The sequence below is a fragment of the Mauremys mutica genome, chromosome 14, assembly GCF_020497125.1.
Source record: "Mauremys mutica isolate MM-2020 ecotype Southern chromosome 14, ASM2049712v1, whole genome shotgun sequence".
NCBI classification, from domain to species: Eukaryota; Metazoa; Chordata; order Testudines; family Geoemydidae; genus Mauremys; species Mauremys mutica.
This window is the reverse complement of record NC_059085.1, coordinates 6,729,415-6,752,901: the sequence shown is the minus strand read 5'-3', so window position 1 is coordinate 6,752,901 and position 23,487 is coordinate 6,729,415. Positions and strand designations below refer to the sequence as shown.

The 23,487-nt window shown below is 45.2% G+C and overlaps 1 protein-coding gene across 1 annotated transcript in view; it reads right to left on the bottom strand.

Moving 5' to 3' along the window:
• NUTF2 (nuclear transport factor 2) overlaps positions 1–17,618 on the bottom strand; it is a 55,415-nt gene extending 37,797 nt beyond the window's left edge. The window contains exon 1 of the mRNA XM_044987425.1: positions 17,504–17,618. The gene's annotated coding sequence lies outside the window, so the exon portion shown is untranslated. The remainder of the gene's footprint in view (positions 1–17,503) is intronic.
• Between the last annotated feature and the right edge of the window lie 5,869 nt (positions 17,619–23,487).

Below are 23,487 nucleotides of genomic sequence, written 5' to 3'. Positions count from 1 at the left end.
ATAGGTCAGGTTTTCTAAACCTTTTAACACTGGTGTTGCTCTCCTCCAGACTCTCTCCAATCTGTCCACATCTTTCCTAAAGTGTGGTGCCTTAACTGGACACAGTACTCCTGCTGTAGCCTCACCAGAGCAGAGCAGAGGACAATTTCCTCCTGTGTCTTACTTACTACGTTCCTGTTAGTACATCCCAGAACAATATTAGCCTTTTTCACACCTGCATCACACTGACACAATCTGCAATCCACAATCTGTCAAGCCATTAAAAAAAATTATCCCGTGATTAATTGTGTAGTTAAACAATAATGGAATACCATTTATTTTAATATTTTCAATGTTTTCTACATCTTCAAATATATTGATTTCAATTACAACACAAAATACAAAGTGTATAGTGTCCACTTATTTATTTTTTATTACAAATATTTGCACTGTAAATAACAAAAGAAATAGCATTTCAATTCACCTCATACAAGTACTGTAGTGCAATGGCTATCATGAAAATGCAACTTACAAATGTAGAATTATGTACAGGTCTGTCGCATCTTACGCTGGGGTTACGTTCCGCAGTCAGCGCGTAAAGCGAAAATCGCGTATAGTCAAAATTACATTGAGTGTAATGGTGGGCGGAATCGCCCACACTACAGGTAGAGTATTAAAATTGTTATTGCTCTTTTTTTGTTGTTGTTTTTTGTTTCTGCTGACCGCATAAAGCTGAAATCGCACATGTTAAATGTGCGTAAGATGGAACAGACCTGTACAAAAAATAACTGCGCTGAAAAATAAAACAAAGTAAAACTTTAGAGCCTACAGGTCCACTCAGTCCTACTTTCAGCCAATCGCTCAGACAGACAAACTTGTTTACAGTTTGCAGGAGATAATCCTGCCCGCTTCTTGTTTACAATGTCACCTGAAAGTGAGAACAGGCGTTTGCACGGCACCTTTGTAGCCAGCGTCGCAAGATATTTACATGCCAGATGTGTTAAAGATTCGTATGTCCCTTCATGCTTTGGATCCTGATTCTCTCATCTCAGATCTGCTTAGGCTTCATCGGGGGAAGTTTGAGTCGCAAGACTGAGGCCCCAGTTATACTGGTACGCCCTGAATGTGATATTTGGACACTGGACTATAACCTATGAACTGAATTTTAAAGGAACTCTTTGTAACTACAAAGCTCACCATCTCTGCTGTGAATCTGAACCTTAATGAACTGAACTCAAGTCTGTATGTATATTGATCTTTTAACCATACTCTCTCTCTTTTGTTTTTTAATAAATTTTAGTTTAGTTAGTAAGAATTGGCTTAGTGTGTATTTGGGTAAGATCTGAAACATTCATTAACCTGGGAGATGATGTGTCTGATCCTTCAGGATTGGTAAAACCTTTTCTTTTATATGATGAAATAAGATTTACAGAAATTTTCATCATATTTGACGTGGGTACCTGGATGGAGGCCTGAGGCTGGATCACTTTAAGGCAGGGGTTCTCAAACTGGGGGTCAGGACACCTCAGGGGGTTGCGAGGTTATTACATGGGGGAGGGGTCATGAACTGTCAGCCTCCACCCCAAACCCCGCTTTGTATCCAGCATTTATAATGGTGTTATAAATAAATAAAAAAGTGTTTTTAATTTAAGGGGGGGGGTCACCAGTACAAAAGTTTGAGAACTACTGCTTTACGGGAACTGTGTTTGGATTTCTGATGAACCAGTAAGGTTATGAAAAAAGCTATTTTATGCTGACTTTGTAAATCTAAGTATTAGTCAGATGAAACCAGCAGAAGGTTGATTTTCTGTTTTGGTGGTCTGGGTTCTGTAGTTTCCGAATCTGAGTATTGCTCTTTTAAGACTGCTGAAAGCATGCTCCACAACTCCTCCCTCACAAATTTTGGAAGGCACTTCTGATTCTTAAACCTTCAGTCCAGTGCTGTATCTATTTTTAGATACATTGGTATCTTCTTTGCATTCTGGTCAAATCTGCTGTGAAAGTGTTCTTAAAACAAACATGTGCTAGGTCATCATCCGAGACTGCTATACCATGAAATATATGGCAGAATGCGGGTAAAACAGAGACGAAGACATACAGTTCTCCCCCAAGGAGTTCAGTCACAAATTTAATTAACTCATTTTTTAATGAGCATCATCAGCATGGAAGCATGTCCTCTGGAATGGTGACCGAAGCATGAAAGGGCATCCGAATGTTTAGCCTATCTGGCACGTAAATACCTTGCAACGCCGGCTACAAAAGTGTCATGCAAATGCCTGTTCTCAGTTTCAAGTGACACTGTAAACAAGAAGCAGGCAGCATTATCTACTGCAAATGTAAACAAACTTGTCTGTCTTAGCGACTGGCTGAACAAGAAGTAGGACTGAGTGGACTTGTAGGCTCTAAAGTTTTACATTGTTTTATTTTTGAAAGCAGTTTAAAAAAATCTAAGTTTATAAGTTGCACTTTCATAATAAAGAGATTGCACTACAGTACTTGTATGAGGTGAATTGAAAAATACTATTTATTTTGTTCATTTTTACAGTGCAAATATTTGTAATAAAAAATAATATAATGTGAGCACTGTACACTTTGTGTTCTGTGTTATAATCGAAATCAATATATTTGAAAAGGTGGAAAAACATCTGAAAATATTTAATAAATTTCAATTGGTATTCTATTGTTTAACGGTGTGATTAATCATGATTAATTTTTTTGACTTAATCGCAGTTAACTCACGCGATTAATTGACCATCCTAAAAGGTAATAATTAGAGATATACCAATCTCCTAGAACTGGAAGGGACCTTGAAAGGTCATTGAGTCCAGACCCCTGCCTTCATTAGCAGGACCAATTTTTGCCCCAGATCCCTAAGTGGCCTCCTCAAGGATTGAACTCACAACCCTGAGTTTAGCAGGCCAATGCTCAAACCACTGAGCTATCCCTCCCCCAGATCCCTAACCCAGATCCTTTTCAGCAGTACTACTGCCTAGCTACTTAGTCCCCATTTTGTAGCTGTGAAAAATCCTCAGAAAGGTGTGTCTACACTACGGGCCTTACAGCTATACCACTGCAGCTACACTGCTATAAGGTCTCCTGTGTAGCTCCTCTATGCCAGGGGGGAGAGAGCTCTCCTGTCAGCATAAACAAACCATCCCCAATAAGAAGCAGTAGCTATGTCAGCGGGAGAGCATCTCCCACCAAAATAGCACTGTCCACACTGGCGTTTTTGTCGGTGAAACCTATGTCGGTCAGGAGTGTGTTTTTTCACAACCCTGACCAACAAAAATTTTGCCAACAAAAGTGCTAGTGTAGGCAAAGTCTCAGTGTAGTACTTTGCACTTGTCTTTAAATTTATTTTTGTTGATTTCAGACCAATTCTCCAATTTGTCAGGTCATTTTGAATTCTAATCCTGTCCTCCAACGTGCTTGCAACCCCAGCCCCACATTGGCTGCAGTTCCCGGCCAATGGGAGCTGAAACAGCCAGTGCTGTGGCAAGAGCAGTGGAACCAGGCCCCTGCCTCTGCCACCTAGGACCTGCAGGGATGTGGAGCTGGATAGGAAGCCCCTACCAGCCCTGCTTCCCAATACCAGCAGGGGTCCCTGGCCGCATCCCCCAGTACCCACAGCGCCCCTGGACTGCCCCTCTCCCAAGCATCTGCGGCCCCCAGCCCAAGTTTTAGTCAGGGCGGGTATTTTTAGTAAAAGTCATGGACAAGTTACGGGCCCGTGAATTTCTGCTTACGGCCTGTGACCTGTCTATTACTTTTATTAAAAATACCTGTGACTAAAATGTAGCCTTACTTAAAACCTTATTATCCTCTAAATTGTCCTTATAAATTCATTGAGTGGACGGACTGGTTAATTTGAGCTGTCTCCATTCAGCGCTCAAAGTCAGTCTCTTCTGATGAGATTAACTTTCATTACTTTGTGGCTAAGATTGAGCAAAATCAGTCTGAGCTGTCTGCTTCTGCGGGTGCAGCGAGCTAACTGGAGGAGACAAACACTTGGTTGTCCTGCCTTAATTTAGGCCACTATTGTTCACTGGGGCTCTAGAGGGTATTGGGAGTACTTTGTGCCAGAGCTTGTGCTTTCAATGCATGTCTTTCCTGAGTGGTGAAGGCCAAATACAGTGAGAAAAGCATACCCAGCTGGCAGGGATTGTCAAACACTCCAAGGTTGGTTTGGGGATTATTTGTTCTGACCTGAGGATTCTCTTCTGTGGTGCTCTGCAGGTTAACAAGCCTATGGAAACTCTAGAAGGGCTAGGGAAGAGGTATGAGCAGTAGTGTTTTCAAAATGCCAGTGACACCCAGCTCTGTCTTTCCTGCAGTCCCACCACTGCTGTTGAACATCTCACCTAACATTTAGCAGATTGGGGCGTGGCTGAAGGGTAGGTGGCCAATACTCAGTCTGGAGAACAGAGAGGGAACAACAGAAGGTTGGAAGAAAAACCACAAGAAGTGGCAAGGATTATCGGTCCTTTTGAATGAGGAGAACTTGTGGCACCTTAGAGGCTAACAAATTTATTTGGGCATAAGCTTTCGTGGGCTAAAACCCACTTCATCGGGTGCATGCAGTGGAAAATACAGTAGGAAGATATATATACACACACAGAGAACATGAAAAAAATGTATTTTCCACTGCATCCATTTTCTACTGTATTTTCCACTCCATGCATCCGATGAAGTGGGTTTTAGCCCACGAAAGCTTATGCCCAAATAAATTTGTTAGCCTCTAAGGTGCCACAAGTACTCCTCATTCTTTTTGCTGATTCAGACTAACATGGCTACCACTCTGAAACCTGTCCTTTTGAGGGTCTCAGCCTTTAGTAACTGGAGTCTGCAATCTAGGGGTACTATTTGACCTATGGCTGCTGTTGGGTGCAGCTCCCCACCCCCATTGCTGTTCAGACCAGAGTCCATTTCTTTCAGATGTAGACTTTGCTAACGTAATCCAAACTTTTATACTCTCAAAACTATGCGATAGTGTAATCTGCATAGGGCTACCCCTTTACTCTAGCCAGAAACTGCAGGCAGTGAAAAATACAGCAGCCCATTTGTAAACCGTCTCTCTCTGGGAGCAAAGCAGCAGTGCCCTGGGACCAGTTATCCATTTAGCTTCTGAGTGAAGTTGAAGGTTTTGGATTTAACCTATACAACTCTACATAGCCTGGGGACTCCTTGCCTGAGACCCCGCCTTCTCCATTTCAAACCACCGCAAAGCAGCCTGCGGTGCTCAAGTTGGAGTCCCAGCCATGTATGAAAGCGGCAGCCGTCAGCAGAGCACTCTCTTTGAGAAGGACATGCCAGCTCTACAAGACTTTGCTTACAACAGCACAGGAGGGCGGGGAGTTAGGATATCTTAACTGCTCTCCTGCTGGACAGAACCTATAAATTACATTTCTAGGATGTCAGGCTAGCTGTGGTATGTTCTCTTCCTGAAGAGAAGGGGTAGATTACAGCAAAGAAAGGGTCAGTATGAATAAAGACATTACCCTGAGCTCTTAAGAGAGTAGCTCCTATACTAGAAGGTTTCAGATAGAGGGCCTGAGGAACAGCTTTTTTGTAACACTGCCTCTTGTAACAAACAAGAAATCATGCAGCAGTCTCTCCTCCGGTAAATCCCCCAGACTTGAGTGACACATCTAGTCTCATTTACCATACATTGGTCCTAGCAACCAGCATATTGCATTATATACACTGAGCCCTTCTTTCTGCTCAGGCAGTGTGACTAACATTGTATTCAGACTTGTCACTTGGGAAAAGGACGAAGTGAGTGAGGTAATATCTTTTATTGGACTAACTTCTGATGGTGGAAGGTACAAGCTTTCAAGCTACACAGGAGCTCTTCTTCCGGTTTGGGGAAGAAGCAGATGATAATTATCTAACATATAGGTAATTCCAGAACCTGGAAGAGTTTAACAGTTAGCATAAGGGGGAATCTTTGGGGTCTGGGAAGAAACTAGTTTGTACGTTCTGACCAGTAACCCTGTTTTACCTGCATACTGAAGCACACCCAAAAACAGACTCTACAGTCTCTTTCCTGCAGGAAATGTAGAGAACCTCCAAATATTTAATGGTTATTTTTAGCTTTTTAGAGTATGCTAGAGTAGCTCTTCAGCAATAAAAATCCTACAGTATTGTCTGAAATGCTAAGCAAAGCTAGCATTTAAATATACACAATGTGGAAGTACTTAACTTCAATTGTTAATGAATACCAGACCCTGTAAGAGCTTTATAGTTGACCATTCAGATGGAATCCAGGGATAGTCAACTGCAAAACCTGCCCAGTGCAGAATCATGAAATTCAGTCACCAAAGCCACATGAAGTCATACTTGTCAGAGCAAAATTTTAGTCAATCCTTTAATTCAGAGGAGGCCAATGAAGAGGAAATAGACAGCCTGAAATGGGATACTCTGGCCACTGTATTCTAAGTCACTACTACAGACTGCAAAACTGCTTATAAGGAGTAGCAGAAAGTGAAGAATTGAGACAGGTATTCCTAGAAAATTAGGCTGCACCATTTCCTCAGCAAGCTACACAGAGTTCTATTCACTGAACTGATTTAAGACAAGCCAGATGAAAACACTGCAACTAGGAAAGGACTATTTTAGGTTTTCTATCTATTGCCCCAAAGCAAACATTCTTTAAGAACGGAGGAGCTTTCCATTACGCGCACATACTTACTAACAAAATTACTTAAATACAAATAGTACTAGCTTCAACCTTATCAGCACAGCATTCCAACAAAAATAATGTCCTGGAAGTTCTAAGGGTTGGCTACAGGTATAGCACCTCTGCCTCTTCAGGCCTTTCTATGGGCCTGGGAAAACCCATATTCTATAAGGAAACCCCCTCTGATTGGTTCCTTTTTCCCCATTCCCCTGCCTCCTCAAGAGGGGCAGCCAAACCCAGTTGCTGGACAGGATTGTTTCGGTGTGCTGTAGCTGGCAGGAATGCAGGGTGACCCTGCTTTGATTCCCAAGCCTGTGGTGGGGAGAAAAAAAAAAAAAAAAAGGCAGTTCCCACATGTACCAACCCTTGGCCTGAAGAGTGAAGAGCTAAGTGTAGGAACAAAAACCCACCAATACATACCCCCTACCCTCTCCTCTCCCCTCCCCCTCCCCACACAGCTGCAGGAGTAAATGGGAGAAGACTTCTGAAAATTAAGATGTAGAAAATTTAATGCTGAGGTCTGTTGTATGGGGGCAGCTGAGAATGAAATGCTCAGTTGGGGGCAGGATGTAAAATGGCAGCATTGGGAGGACAGAGAATTAAGCACTTGGTTAGGAAGGGAAAGCCAAAAAATGAATTGAATGAAAAATTAGAAAGGGTTCAGAAGAGAGGTACGAGAATTATCTGAGGTCCAGAAAACTTACCTTATAGCAAGAAACTTTAGATGCGCCATCTATTTAGTTTGTCCAGGAGAAGGTTAAGAGACGATTTGATCATAGTCTAAAAGTACACAGGGACAAGATTTCTGATACTTTAGGGTTCTTTACTCAAGCAAAGACAATGAAATGCAGTGGCTGAAAGCTGAAACTAGACAAATTCAGAATAAAAACTGGATGACTATTTTAATAGGGAGGGTAAGGAACCACTGAAATAACTGACTTATGGACATGGTGGATTCTCTCTCACTTGTAGCTTTAAACAGAGACTGATGTCTCTTTCAAAAAGATACACTCAAGGTCAACCACAAGTTAGTGGCTTGATACAGAAATCAGTAGGTGACATTTTTTGCTTACGGACTGGTGGCAGATATGTGGCCGCCAGTAAGCCACATGCATTAGAGGACAATATAGATAGGAGCTGCTAGCCGCAGTTTTGACACAGGCATAGAGAAAGTCTTCCTAGATCAGGGATGGGCAAACTACGGCCCGCAGGCCACATCCGGCCCACCAGCCATTTTAATCTGGCCCTCGAGCTCCTGCTGGGGAGCGGGGTCTGGGGCTTGCCCTGCTCCAGTACTCCAGCCAGGGAGCAGGGTTGGGGGCCCCTCCGCACGGCTCCCAGAAGCAGTGGTGTAGCCCCCCTCCGGCTCCTATGCATAGGGACAGCCAGGGGGCTCCGCTCTGCACGCTGCCCCCGCCCCAAGCGCCACCCCGACAGCTCCCATTGCTGGGAACTGCGCACCCAATAGGAGCTGTGGGGGCAGCACCTGTGGATGTGGCAGCGCGCTGAGCCACCTGGCCGCACCTCCGTGTTAGGATCTGGAGAGCGGCCATGCTGCTGCTTCCGGCAGCTGCTTGAGGTAAGCACCACCTAGAGCCTGCACCCGAGTCACCCCACTGTACCCCAACCCCCTGCCCCAGCCCTGATCCCCCTCCCACCCTCCAAACTCCTCAGTCCCAGCCCAGAACCCCCTCCTGCACCCCAAACGCCTCATCCTCAGCTGCACCCCCAGCCAGAGCCCTCACCCCTGCCGTGCCCCCTCACCCCTCTCATACCGCAATCCCCTGCCCCAGCCTGAAGCCCCCTCCCACACCCTGAACTCCTCTTTTCTGGACCCACCCCAGAGTCCACACCCCCAGCCAGAGCCCTCACCCGCTCCCGCACCCCAAACCCAATTTCATGAGCATTCATGGCCCGCCATACAATATCTATACCCAGACGTGGTCCTCGGGCCAAAAAGTTTGCCCACCCCTGTCCTAGATGCTTTTCGAACATATGGTCATGAGCACCTAAGTGGCTTAGAGACATTATTGCCTGTGGAAAGGGTGTGCCTACCTGCTCATTTTCAATGAGCCTTAGGCTAGGTCTCACTATCACGGTAAGTCGACCTATGCTACATAACTCACGCAGCTGAAGTCTACGTACCTTAGGTTGACTTACCGCCGGGGGGGGGGCGGGGGGGGCGGAGAGAGATCGACAGGAGAAACTCTCCAGTCAATTTACTTTACTCTTCTTGTCAGGGGTGGTGTTCAGGGGTCGACTGGAGAGCCATCTACTGTTGACTTGGCAGGTCTTCACTAGACCTGCTAAATCGACTGCTGGTGGATCGATCTCAGAGCATCGATCCCGGAAAGCATTATCTAAAGTTGTAGCTGTAGCCTGAGCCACAGGGCTATATAGCTAGTGTTTGACTTAAAAGCAGTTTAAAAAAATATAATTCATTTTCAAGGACCTATGGAGTTAACATTTGACCATGAGGACCCCAGACTTGTCATCTTCAGGAAATAATGGAAGTTCTTCTTTCACCTCACAGATAAACTAAGAGAACACGTTTAGATCCCAAAAAAGATACTTACTGTGGTGTATGTAGGCTTGGAAGGATTAGATTTATATTGACAAAGCAAGTAAACATCAATTTCACACACAAACATTTCCATCAATACTACTCAAAATTTACAGATGGGCAGAATAAGAAAAATGTTGCTTGAGAATGTGAGTTTGATTTAAAAGATATTTACCTGGGATGTTGGCAATTTGTGTTTTAACAGTTATAAAGCTTGAATTTTTTGAACCTCAATGTTTGTTAAGTTATTATTGTCTGACATCCCCATAATTTCCCACAATGTAAAAATCGATAAAAATACAAAAAATGCTTAAAAATAAGCATTGATCTTAGCTGTCAAAATTCTAAAAACAAAGATTGAATTCTGCAAAGCCTAAGTATTTGTAATCGGTCTGTGCAATTCACTCTTCCAGAAGGTTGTCAAGACAAGTATTATGATAGTTAAAAAAGATGATTGGAAAACTAGTTATTAACATCTGTAACTATGGAAGCTAAGACTGATATGTAATTAATTCTTATACTTCAGTGTGTAAACTGAGTACATGTAGAGACTTCTCTTCAGTGGACATGGAGAACAGCCCTTAACATATTTGAAGATTTATCAGGTCCCGCCCTCAGTCTTCAAGTCCTTCTCCTAGCCTCCCCTCCCTCCCTCTCTCCCTCCCCAAATCATTACTAAACAGACAGCTAGGCTTATTATTGGGTGAAGATTATTTTTATCCTTTCAATGCTCAGCAATGTGTAGATAAAATCAGTCACTATTCATTTAAATTTTACTAAAAACAAGACTTCTTCACAGTTGTACAGTCTTGATGGTTACTACAAAAGATGTTAAAAAGGAAATCTGCCTAAACACCACATTCTCTCTCAACACTGGGAACTGCAACTCAAGTTTGGCATTATTAAAAAAAAAAGAAATCACATGTAAATGTATCCCATTATCTAGTTGTGGAGATACTAGTATTTAACTGAACACTGTCAAAGCTAGTAGGCGGAGAAATGGACTTAGTAGCTTCCTTTTGCTTTGCAGTCATGGAATCTTGTCTTCATATGTTTTTGTGCAATACCTAGTATGACAGGACTCAGATAATTATTCAGACCTCTGGGCGTTACCACAATATACATATATTGTATTATAAACCCATCACTTTCACACCAGCACCACAAGTACTTTCTCCAGAGATCCCAAACTTAATGGCATACATGCTTTGCCATCACTAGAGCCCTCCTCATGGCATCTAGCTGACGCTCTCTCCTCCACTATCCTTTGCTTGAAAAATTGCAGTTTTTTATTTTACACACAGCGGTCCCACATTTCAGAAATTTAAGTGCAGAAGTATGCATATTTATTTTGTTTGCCCAATTTGCATGCACAGTTACTTCAGCTGCCTGTTCGACTGCATTATTTGAGGGCTTAAAACAGCTGAAAACAAAAATCACACTCACAATGCTGTTAGCAAAGTCGTTCAGCAATCATGTCAACTGTGGTAATACATACTGCAAAGTCCAAGTAAAAGCCTGTACTACAAACCATTACACTACCAAAGGAACCTACTAGCAGTATCACAGAAAAACAACACATCCCAGCAGAGAGGACAGCAAATGTTACACAAGTGATAAAAATAAGGTTTTTTCCAAGGAAGTGAATTGATTTAATAGAACATTCAAAGTGCTCATCCTTTTAGGAGTGTATACTAAGGAATATTAACTGTGAATTCCACATCCCAAGACTAACCATCTTAACATTACCAAGTTTTACTTCTATCAATGATACAGAGAATCATCACCTTTCCTCACCTCCACCCCCTTAACTCCAATATGTGAAATTCCTTTTATGTGCCTCATTTTTAAGACTAAGTAGGTAAGTCTTTACAAAAAGAACACAAGGAATTGCTGCTGGAGAGTAACTCCTCCCAGAACTAGAGGAATCCAAGATACATACTATCCCAAAGGAGCAGGTTGTTGCAGTGATATATTTAACTTTCAAAGTAGCAGTTCTACAACCACTCTCTCCATTTCTTACCACATATGTAATTGTTTTGTTCCAATGGGATATTCCAATCTAATATGATATATATCCCACAAGTCCACACATAGATCGCATAGAAAACAGCCATAAATTATGGGTTTGATGCAGGAGTGACTGGGTAAAATACTACAGCCTGAGTTATGCAGAAGGTCAGACCAGATTATCAGAACAGGTTTTATGGCCAGAAAGGACCATTAAGAGAGCAGAAATTCTGCTCCATTTGAGAACATGCAAATACATTGCTCTTACCCTACATTTTTTTTGCAATTGTTTACAAAAGATAGCAACAGATATTGAAGTTCGCTACTTGTATCAGCGCAAGCAGCTTCCTTCTCAGATCACACTGGAAACAAAGAAAATGCAAGTGTGCGCAGTCAGTCAGAAAATACACATTTGGCCCTAGTTCAAGAAGACCTGAACCTGTTATTTCTGTCCGTGATACAGCCATTCACCCAGCCTCACCTAAATGACCTCCAATCTCCATGGGTACAGGACCTCTGGTAAAACAGTGTTGCACTAACAGGACTACCCAAATATTGCAACAATACCTGAAGTCTAAAAATGCCAGATTTTGCCTTGCTCTGAACTCCTCAATTATGAGGCTCCTGCCATTTTTGTCCCCAATTCTCTTATTCTCCACTACCCTGACACCCAATGCTCAGCCCCTTTCGCCTCTTTTCTGGGATACAAACCAGACAGGCAATATGAGGCACGGAGTTCCATGATGCACACTCATAAAGTAGCAGGAACCTTAGGCCTTACCTACACTCAAGATTTGCTGCTTTAACTAGGCTAGTGTAGTCCCCAGGGTGGACATAGTTATACCAATAAAGCTTATTCTAGTTTGGCAAAACAAAATAAGCTATACTGGTATAACTGCATCTACACTAGGGCTTTTACTGGCATAACTATGTCAACAACAAAAAACTCAGCTCACAGCTTACTAAAAGTTATGCCAGTAAAATTTTTTTAAGTTTAGACCTGACCTACCAGATCAGGGAGGGGGGAGGGGGAGAGAGGAGAGGAGAAGAAGGTAGCATTGCTGAGTAGCATAGAAGGAAAACAATGTCAAATTCAGAAGTAACTGAAAAGAAAGTAGAACTGGGAGAGAAATTAATTTACAGTGATAAGCAGTTAGACCAGTGGTGCCCAAACTTTTCCTGTTGTGCCCCGTCCATTACAGCAGTTGGTTCAGCAGAGGAGCTTGGGCTGAAGGCGGAGCTGGGAATGTCGGAGAAGCTGGGACTAGAGCCAGAGCCAGGCTCCACCGTGCCCCCTCTGAACATTCCTCTGTGCCCCCTGGGAGGTCACTTTGGGGACCACTGAGTTAGACTAAATGACAAATAAGCAGGGTTTGTGTGTAACTGATAAAATTGTATGCAGTCTTGAAGTGAGAACCATACACTATAGAAAAACAGTATAAAGTAAAATTTATCACTCTTCAAATATCAAAATTAGTCTGATGAAGCATGGTTTGTCTCATTAGAAATAAACATCAAATAGGACCTACTGGATTTAGTCATTTAAAAAACAGAAATGCTAATTACATAGTCATAGACAAGAGTTGTACATGTACTGAAATCACTCCCACTTGTGCCTGTATATTGTTTTCAGCATGTGTATTGGTTTGAGAAAGCATCCTGTATGTGGATAGGTTTATAACTGTATGTTTATAACTTTACTTTCTTGTATTTTTCTGCAAGTAACCTGCAGATTTTTCTTCATGCTCTAGCTAGACTACATATTTTAATCTGCTCCAGGAATCCAACCATTATGGAAAATGGTAAGAAATCTTGATTTACTAAGAACAAAAGAATGGCCATACTGGCTCAGACCAGTGGTCCATCTAGCCCAGTATCCTGTCTGCTGACTGTGGCTAATGCCAAGTGCTTCAGAGGGAATGAACAGAACAGGCAATCAAATGATCCATCTCGTCGTCTACTCCGAGCTTCTGGCAATGGATAACAGTTCTCTAGTCTCTCAGACTACCAATGATGAAGAAATAGTTTAGACTTTTACCACTTATGGACATTTAAATGGGCTTTTTCAGCAGTTTCTCTTTTTAAGAGGAGATAGTTATCGCTGTGTGATTAAAGTATCAGTTTTGGCTCTGAAACACAAACGTGTAGTGCACTAACATGTCGTGGTCCAATTAATATTTTATTTCAGCTAGTAATCCATAAAGCAATCTGTATACAAATAGGGAAAACTGACTCAGTTAAATCTAGTTAGGTACAGAGGATCTGATACACTGATGCAATATTTGGATATTACCAATATGTTTTTAAATAATATCTTCTCACAATTCAGTTCTTACAATTGGATAAGATTCCAATCCAGATTAAACTTCCAAGAGAGTGCAAGGAAAACTTGTTTTAAACAAGGCAGTTCTACCAAGAGCTGGTAAGATACTTCTGAAAATGTTTCTCTTGACAATTTATAAATAAACTCAGTCAACTCGAATATTTGAAAAAAGTTTGGTCTTCGTGTCATAACCTGTCAGACAGGAATGGTCCCAGTCAGCGATACAGTAAAGTAGAAAGCCTAACAACTCGCTTTCTAGGCCCAGGATGCTGGCTCTCATCTAATCCTAAAAAGACAAAAGGTTCTGTTGCTATGGGCAGCTGGGAGGTAGCCTTGCATTCATGAACGAGGTTACAGTTACAATCTCCTCCTAATGTATTTGTTTCATCTCCAGTCCACAGACTGCTCTCCACGTAATGCACACTTACATCGTATGATATGACTAGCCATCTGCCATGATAACATTTGAATCATTCGTCTGTGAAACAGAGGAGAATATGGCTATGAAAGAGAATAAAACAAGGAACCAGCATTTACCTCCTTGGTTTGGGGAGTTGGCATTCACGCTGAGTGCTCTCCTAGCTAGAATCTGTAGAGTCCTCTTGTCCACCAGCACTTGCTCTTATACTAGTCTTGAAGTTTGCCCCTTTTATTAAGCGTTAGTGGCCTTCTGACAAGCTGTACGTTAGGCGTTATGAATTTCAGGTTCATATTTTGTTTTTCAACAGAACAAACAATAGGATGGCTTCTGATCACCTAATATGGGTAACTTGAGATAAGCATCCAAGTAGAGACTATGCAAAAACGTGTGTAAATGCAATTTACAGATCTGATAGCACTCAGTACTTTACATTTGCAAAACACTATACCCATAGCCTCACAACATATATGTAGTGCAGGGGTCGGCAAACTTTTTGGCCCGAGGGCCACATCTGGGTGGGGAAATTGTATGCAGGGCCATGAATGTAGGGCTGGGGCAGGGTGTTAGGGTGCAGGGGGCTCAGGGCAAGGATTCGGGCTCTAGCCCAGTGCTGTTTACTTCGAGCAGCTCCGGGGCTGGCAGCAGCAGGGCTAAGGCAGGCTCCCTGTCTGCCCTGGCCGTGCACCACTCCCAGAAGTGGCCAGCATGTCCGGCAGGGGTGCCTGGGGGCGGGATGGGGCAGGTGGCTTCGCCATGCACTGTGCTTCACGCTGCCCTTGCCAATGGGAGCTGCAGGGGGCAATAACTGCAGGCAAGGGCAGGGCACAGAGCCCTCTGCCCGCCCTGCCCCCCGTGGCCAAAGGGATGTGGTGCCAGCCGCTTCCGGGAGCAGTGTGGGGCCAGGGCAGGCAGGGAGCCTGCCTTAGCCCTGCTGTGCCATGGGGCTGGCAATCCCGTGGGCCAGATTGAAAGCCCTGATGGGCCAGATTCAGCCCACTGGCCGTAGTTTGCCCTCCCCTGATGTAGTACAAACATTGTTTCCATCTTACACATGGGAAAAAAAGAAATACAGAAAGTTACTTGCCCAAGATCTTACAAGTCAGTGACACTGATGGAATTAGAACTCAGGATTTCCTTGCTTCCAACACTATGCACCACCTTTCAGATACAGACAGAAATGGAATGCAGTACACTGGGAATACTGGAGACAATTATTAGAAAGACAGTTCAAGAGGGATAATGAATTATTGTGATTCCAAACAACAGCTCTCTGAAGAACTATACGTACAGCTGAGTGACAGGACAGGACAGACTACAGTTAAAGCAACAAGCATCCCTAGATGGAAAGGATTCCAGAAATCTCAATGTAATGCTTTCCAATAGGAAGACTGTACAAATAACAATACCTATAACAGAATCTGATTTATGTTTTGAAATAAGATTTTAAAGTCATGTAAAGTTTTTAAATTCCAAAACGGACCTCTTTCATATGGTTATTTTTTAGATACATTTTCCTAGTTACCTGGAAGGCTAGTGGGGAAGAGCTAGCGAGAAAACTAGATAAGAGACCTTAAGGTGACAGGTTTTTAAAAAGATTATGACAGCCTGTTATCAGAACACACGTGTTTTTTAAAAAGCAGTCAGACAAATTTCACCAACAAGTCCTTCAGAGACAGACAACGAAGGTCAGGATGTGGTACCTGTTCAGACACTAGCAAAACGGGTTATTATTTTAAGAACATACAAATAACCATACTGGGTCAAACCGATGGTCCATCTAGCCTAGTAGCCCATCTTCGGACAGTGGCCAGTACCAGCTGTTTCAGAGGGAATAAACAGAACAGGGCAATTTATTGAGTGACACAACCCATTACCCGGTCCCAGCTTCTAGCAGTCAGAGCTTTAGGGATACCCAGAGCATCTTGGCTAATAGCCACTGATGGACCTATCACCCATGAGTTTAGTTAATTCTTTTCTGAACCCAGTTATTTTTGGTGTTCACAACATCCCTTGGCAACAAGTTTCACAGATTGACTATGCATTGTGTGAAAAAGTACTGTCTTATGTTTGTTTTAAACATGCTGTCTATTCATTTCATTGGATGACCCCTGGATCTTGTATGATATGAAAAGGTAAATAACACTTCCATATTCACTTTCTCCACAGTAGTCATGATTGTATAGTCCTTTATCAAACGCCCTCAGTCATCTCTCTTCCAAGCTGAACAGACTCTCTTCATGTGGAAGCTGTTCCATACCCCTAATCATTTGCTCTTACTATTTCCAACTCTAATATATCCTTTTTGAGATGGGGTGACCAGAACTGCACACAGTATTCAAGGTGTGGTCATCTCATGGGTTTAGATACTGGCATTATATTTTCTGTTTTATTATTGATCCCTATTAATAGTTCTTAATATTGTTAGGCTTTAGGTTTTTGACTGCTGCTGCACACTGAGCAGATGTTTTCAGAAAACGATCCACGATGATTCCAGGATGTCTTTCTTGAGTGATAAAAGCTAACTTAGACTCCATCATTTTATATGTATAGTTGGGTTTATGTTTCCCAATGTGCATCACTTTTGCATTTATCAACACTGAATTTCATCTCCTGTTTTCTTGCCCACTCAGATTTGTGAGTTCCCTTTGTAACTCTTCACAGTCCGCTTTGGACCTAATTATCTTGAGTAATTTTGTATTGTCCACAAACTTTGCCACTTCACTATTTACTCCTTTTTCCAAATCATTTATAAATATGTTGAACAGCACTGCTACCAGTACAGATCCTTGGGATATCCCACTATTTACTTCTCGCCACTGTGAAAACTGACCATCTATTCCTAACTTTTTTCCCCCTTTCTACGAGTTACTGATTCATGAGAGGACCTTCTCTCTTATCCCAGGACCGCTTACATTGCTGAAGAACCTTTGGTGAGGGACCTCATCGAAGGCTTTACCAAATTCCAGCTACGCTATATCCACTGGATCCCCCTTGTCCACATTTGCTGACCCCTCAAAGAACTGTTAATAGATTGGCGAAGCACCATTTCCCTTCACAAAAGCCGCCTCGACTCCTCCCAAGCAAAGCCTGACCCCGCATGTATCTGATCACTCTGTTCTATAGTTGAACCCAGTTGCCTGGTACCGCAGCAGGCGCACCGGCCTGTAACTGCCAGGGCCGCCTAGGGACCCCGGTTTAGAGGTGGGCTCCCGCCCGGTTACACACCACGCCTGGCAGCCCCGCAGCCGACCAGCCCGGGCTCGCCCCCCGGTGCCTACGGGGCTCCCAGGCAGGCTCCCGCCGCACCAGGCAGGGGCCAGGCCCCGGGAAGGGCAGCACCGCGCTGCACTGGAGCCCCCGCCCCTCCTGCCGGGGCGCAGCGGGCGGCAGAGACCCGCCGGCTCCGGCTCCGGCTCCGGCTCGGCCCGCGGAGCAGCCCCCTGCCCGCATCGCGATGCTGCCCGGGCCGGCGCCAGCCCGCAGCTCCGCGCCCCCTGCCCAGCCCGCCTACCCGGGCCCCGCACTCACCGCGCGGCTCCCACGATGGCGGCGGCACCGAGCGCGGCCTGAACCCCCTGAGCCGCCTTCCCCCGCGCTCCCCGCCCCGCCCGGGCACGCCCACCGCCCCACGGCATGCCGGGAAAGCGAGTCCTGCCGCGGCCAATAAACAGCCCCGCCGGGGAGCGCGCGGACTACCATTCCCGGCGTGCCACGCGCCGCTGCCGCCCACCGGCTCCCAGCTTGAATGAAAGGCAACGAAACAACATTCTGCTATCGGCGCCCTTTAGCCGCAGAGCGTTGTGGGATAGTGGCGGAGCGCGGCGCTGTTGGTTTCCTTTCCCTCAAAACTCCGCCCTCGGCTCTTGGCGGGACTTGGCCTAGCGGGCAGCGGCGCTTTTCCCGCGGGTGGCGGGGCCCTGTCCTGGCAGCCGCTTGGGGGCAGCGCGGGGTCTGCTGCCCTCTGCGTGGCGAGGGGTCCCGGGGGCGGGCCGGGCCTGGCAGTCCCGCTCTCCGTCGGGCTGGGGCCCCCTCAGTCTCCTCCTGCTCCGCCCCGGGGCTGGCCATGGCGGGGACGGGGACTCAGACCAGCCTGTCCCGGGGCTGTTCTCCGCACCGCAGCTCCAGTCCCCTTCCCCTCAGCGCAGGCACGGCCCTGACCCCCGGCATCGGCCTCAAGCTCATCCGCTCCTTCGAAACCCAAACTCGCCCTCCTCAGCGAGGTCTCGCGGCCCTGCCCCTCCCCTCCTCTCCCGCTCTCTTGTGTCTCTTTACTGGGGACTTCACACCTTCCCTCGTGCTGCCTTTCACTGGAACACGCTCCCAGCTCTTGTTGGCCAAGCTGCCTCCAATAGCGCCTTCAGCTCACTCCTAAACCCCATCTTCTTCCAGGGGAAGTGACATCCTCTACCACAGTGGGGCTGGGACATAGGTGTTCTGTGCCTCCTAAAATCCATGCACCCCAAAGAAACTAGCCCATTAGTTGCCTAATGGCCACCCCTAAATGGAGGCAAAGAGTGGACAGATATTTTGCCAAGAAAATTCACCCCGGCCTGGAGAGGAAGACATAATGGTGCCTAATCTTAGAAAGGCAAAAAAAATTAGGATATGCCAACCAAACAGTTAATCAAGGGAACTTTTTCAAGAATTCAAAGCAATGGAAATGGACTTTCTCACTAAATGCCTGACTATTAAGAAAAAGAAGAGGTAGCTGATTTTTATTATAAGGACTTCTGATGTGGGAGTCATGAGAAAGTGGACACAGTGGTCCATCTGCAGTTGTGAGTGAAGCAAGAGATAAGGAGATAAGTGGGAAACAGGGTGTAGACGAAGAATGTTAAAATCAAAGGGAGCCTCAGAAATTGTGAAAAGGAGAAATCTTGTTTTATTGCTCCAATGTCTTCTCAAAGACTTGCTAAATTAAAACTTAGCAAAAGCTGCAGTGGCCTACTGATCCCCTTTCTCCCTTCTTGCAGTGGTTGCTGTCCTGGAGGCATAATAGTGCAGTGATACTATTTCAACAGAAAGGGGTAATCATGAAAAAGGTGAGAGAATAAAAATTTCCATACAAGAACATAGTCTGATGTTTCTAGACCTCTCTGCCACGAGTGAGTCAAATGAAGGAATTGGGTAAAGTTATTAAATCAATCTGAAAAATTAACAGATGTGGTTTCCCCATAAAGCTCATCTAACTTTCAAAAGAAGAGTTATATTGAAAAATCTGAAAAAGAAATACTCCCTGGGAATGGCAAGCGGAGAAACAATAAGACTGGAAGAGGCAAGGCAGGCCTCTGGCAAATATTCAAGCCCCAAAGGAGAAGAATCCTAAAGGGGAAGTATGAACCTACACAACTCCACTGGAAGCATGTGCACAATTCAGCAAAATGGCAGACAACCACTAATGACACAGAACAGAGAGGGTTTATAAGCAGGATTTATAATTATCTGGAAATGGAGAAACAAGTATTTAGAGCTGTGAGGTTCAGAGGTTTGAGAAGTAATCCAGGCACTATCTTGGACAGTGGATCAATTCATGCAAAGAGTGGTCAGAGCTCTCCAAACCTGTATTCACTTTCTCCACACCAGTCATTGTATCGTCCTTTATCATATCCCCCCTCAGTCATCTCTCTTCCAAACTGAGGTCATGTGGAAGCTGTTCCATACCCCTAATCATTTTTGTTGCCCTTACTATTTCCAATTCTAATATCTTTTTTTGAGATGGGGTAGCCAGAACCGCACACAGTATTAAAGGTGTGAGCATATCATGGGTTTATATAGTGGCATTATGGTATTTTCTGTCTTAGTTATCTATCCCTTTCCTAATGGTTCCTAATATTGTTAGCTTTTTTGGACTGCTGCTGCACATTGACCGGATGTTTTCAGAGAACTATCCACAATGGCTCCAAGATCTTTTTCTTGAGTAGTAAATGTTAACTTAGACCCAATCGTTTTGTATGTATAGTTGGGTTTATGTTTCCCAATGTGCATTACTTTGCATTTATCAACACTGAATTTCATCTCCCATTTTCTTGCCCAGTCACCCAGTTTTGTGAGATCCCTTTGTAACTCTTCGCAGTCTGCTTTGGATTTAACTGTCTCATCAACTCTCAACTATACAGAATTCTCATGAATCAAGGCCATCTCCCTTGTGGAAACTCCTGCATCTGTCTGATGCAGCAAAACCCAGAGAAATCTCCCCTGCAGGAAAGCCTCAATAGTGAGACTTTGGATTAATGCGAGTTAGTCTGTCTGGTGTACGTGGCCTGGATGGAAGTGAGGTGGGGGCGGGGAAAGCCAAGGCAATGGAGATCACAGCCTGGATGCTGTTTAGGCAGGGCCACCATAGAACTGACCTTGCTGGAAAGGAGGATTGTGCTTGCTCCATGGCTGAGCTCTGAAAAGCCAGCTGAGCAAGCCCATGAGAGCAGGCTGAGCTCACTGCAGCTGGTGCAGATCTGAGGGCAGCTTTACATGCAGGCTCCTGGGGCTGCTCTGACAAAGGGCCCAAAGCAGAGTTTTCCTCATTTTCAGCAAAATGCTGACATTTCCCCTGTAGAGGATTTGGAAGGAAGGTTCTCAGGGACAGCAGAGGAGTGGAGGCACTCGCTGGCCAAAAGCAATGCACTGGGGCTGATGGTCCAGTATAGGGGTAGGCAACCTATGGCACGCGTGCCGAAGGCAGCACGCAAGCTGATTTTCAGTGGCACTCTCACTGCCCGGGTTCTGGCCGCCGGTCTGGAGGGGCTCTGCCTGTCGGTCTGGGGGGGCTCTGCATTTTAATTTAATTTTAAATGAAGCTTCTTAAACATTTTAAAACCTTATTTACTTTACATACAACAATAGTTTAGTTATATATTATAGACTTATAGAAAGAGATCTTCTAGAAACATTAAAATATATTACTGGCACGTGAAACCTTACATAAGAGTGAATAAATGAAGATTCGGCACATCACTTCTGAAAGGTTGCCAACCCCTGGTCCAGTACATCACAGTGGTCAGCAGAGGGAGTCTGGAGCCAAAGGGAAACAGAAGTTGGCAGCAGAGGCTTTGGCTACACTTAAACTTCAAAGCGCTGCCACGGCAGCACTTTGAAGCGCTAAGTGTAGTCAAAGTGCCAGCGCTGGGAGAAATCTCTCCCAGCGCTGTCCGTACTCCACCTCCCTGTGGGGAATAACGGACAGCGCTGGGAGCCGCGCTCCCAGCGCTGGGGCTTTGACTACACTGGCGCTTTGCAGCACCGCAATTTGCAGCGCTGGAGAGGGTGTGTTTTCACACCCTGCTGCAGCGCTGCAAATTTGTAAGTGTAGCCAAGCCCAGAGCTGCCTCCAGAGCTAAACAGATGGAGTTACCCTGCAGTGCAGGCCATGGCGGCAGCTAGCCGGCCTCTGGGAAGGCCTGGAGCCATCCTATCACTCCCTACTTATGCAGCAATTGAGTGGCCTGTGGGAGTCTAATTCTTCCTCCTGTGCTCAGGGTAGAATGGGTCACACAGGTTCAACAATGCCACTTCCAGCTCCAGCCCCACTACCCCAGCCCCATCTGTGAAGAGGCAGTTGGGAAAACTTTGTAGGGCAGGGAAGACCAACAATGTTGGTTTGGGGACTTGCCCCAGTGCATGTATTGTGGCCATGGAGGAGGCTCTCTAGGCATGGCCCCAGATCCCCTCCCCGCCCCCTCCCCTGAGAACACCACGTTCCAGCTCTTCACCACACACCCCCGCCCCTCCCAGCATGCTAATGCCAGGCAGGAAATGCTGGGAGGTAGGCAGAAGAGTGGGGACATGGCGTGCTCGGGGGTGGGGGGGGGACTTGGCTGCTTCCCATGGGTGCTCCAGCCCCAGAGCACTCACAGAGTCTGCACCTATTCTCGCTAGTAACCATTTAAGAGGAATGAGATTCCAGAAAATGAACAATAGGTAATGCAGTCAACCCAGGCACTAGCCCCATCACAGCCCTTCTCAGGATGACACCAGCCCTGATACCCCCCTTCCCCAGTCTGGTGTCCCGTGCCTGCTATAACATTAGCTCTCATGGGAGTCTCCAACACCTGCACAACAACCCTACTTGGTCCCACGGATTCTGCTATGGTTCCAGTGCCCAACCGTATCAGGAGTTCTTGACACTGAGCTGAGGCAGGTGCTCTTGAAGGAGGAACCAGAGGTTCATAAACTGCCAGGGGGTGGGAGGTTGGAAGGGAAACTGAGTGCAAACCTGGAACAGGATTTCCAGCAGAGGAAATTTGAGAAACCCACTGAAAACTAGTTTGGGCAGAGCTCTGAGAAATACCGGTATCCTGCAGGGAACAATGCTGTAGTGGCTGGGAGGTTGGTGGTTAGAAGTGAGGTGTTGTAATCTCTCTTCTCCCGCTAGCTAATCCCAGCCTAATCCCTGCATGGGGCAATATTTGTTTTTAAAGCCAAAATGGGATTAAGCAAGGTTTGAGAACAAGCTCCCAAGTGGCTTTAGACAAAATAAAAAGCAGAGGTCAGCATAGAAGAGATGACGTTTGGGCACTGGAACTGTAAACGTGATGGATTAAAGCAGTACTTTCTCCTGGCTGTGGTTGGTGATTTACCCCTTTGCTTTCTGTCCCTTATGGGTGAATTCACAGATGCAGGTTCCTAGGTGCCTATTCCCTTCCCTTGCTCTCAGCAGACTGATTGCAGCTATTACGCTGGGGACTCCTCAAAACTGAAGAATTGTTCCTTCAATATGCATCAGCTTGCACTTGTCTTCAGGGAGAGGTGTGGGCAATTGCCCTTTAATAAATGGTCCCCTCAGAGATGTCTGACTGACCTCTGTGCTCCTCCACAGTGCTAAGCTTTTCCCCAGCCCTTAGTGTAAAAACTTCTCTACAACCTTTTTAGTTTTACGTGCTAGCAATCTGGTTCTGTTGTGGTTTAGGTGGAGCCCATCCTTCTGTATATGCTCCTCCTTTTCTAAGGGATTCCCGTTCCTAATTAACCTCAATCCCACCCTCCCAATACCATTGTCTCATCCACGGTGAGACTCTGCAGTGCTGCCTAACTGTGCAAGAAACTGGAAGCATTTCAGACTACTGCCATGGAGGTCTAGGACTTTTAATCCCTTTCTTAGCAGCCTAATTTTAGCCTCCAGGACCTCTCTCACTGCTGGCATAAGTGTAGGTGCACAAGAGGTACTTGGGCTTATGCCAGCATCGCTTGCCTCTTTTATTTTCAAAAGGAAAACTGCTGCTAGCACTGAACTGAGACAGAAATACAGCAACCCATGCCTAAGGTGCTGTCTTACAGAGCTACTGCATTACCCTTGCCCACTTACCTTCATTTTGGAGACGTTATAGGGAAAGTAAACGTAATAAGGTAAAATCTAAAAGCAACAGCCAGCTTTGCATCTTTCTTTCACTCTTCTTTACAAGCGATTCTAGGGGACTAGTTTAGGAATTTGTGGGGGAAAAAATCCTCTACAAAAATTGAGCATTGGGTTTTAATTGCAGATTTTAAGAGACCAAAGGGTAATGTGCACAGGTAAGTGA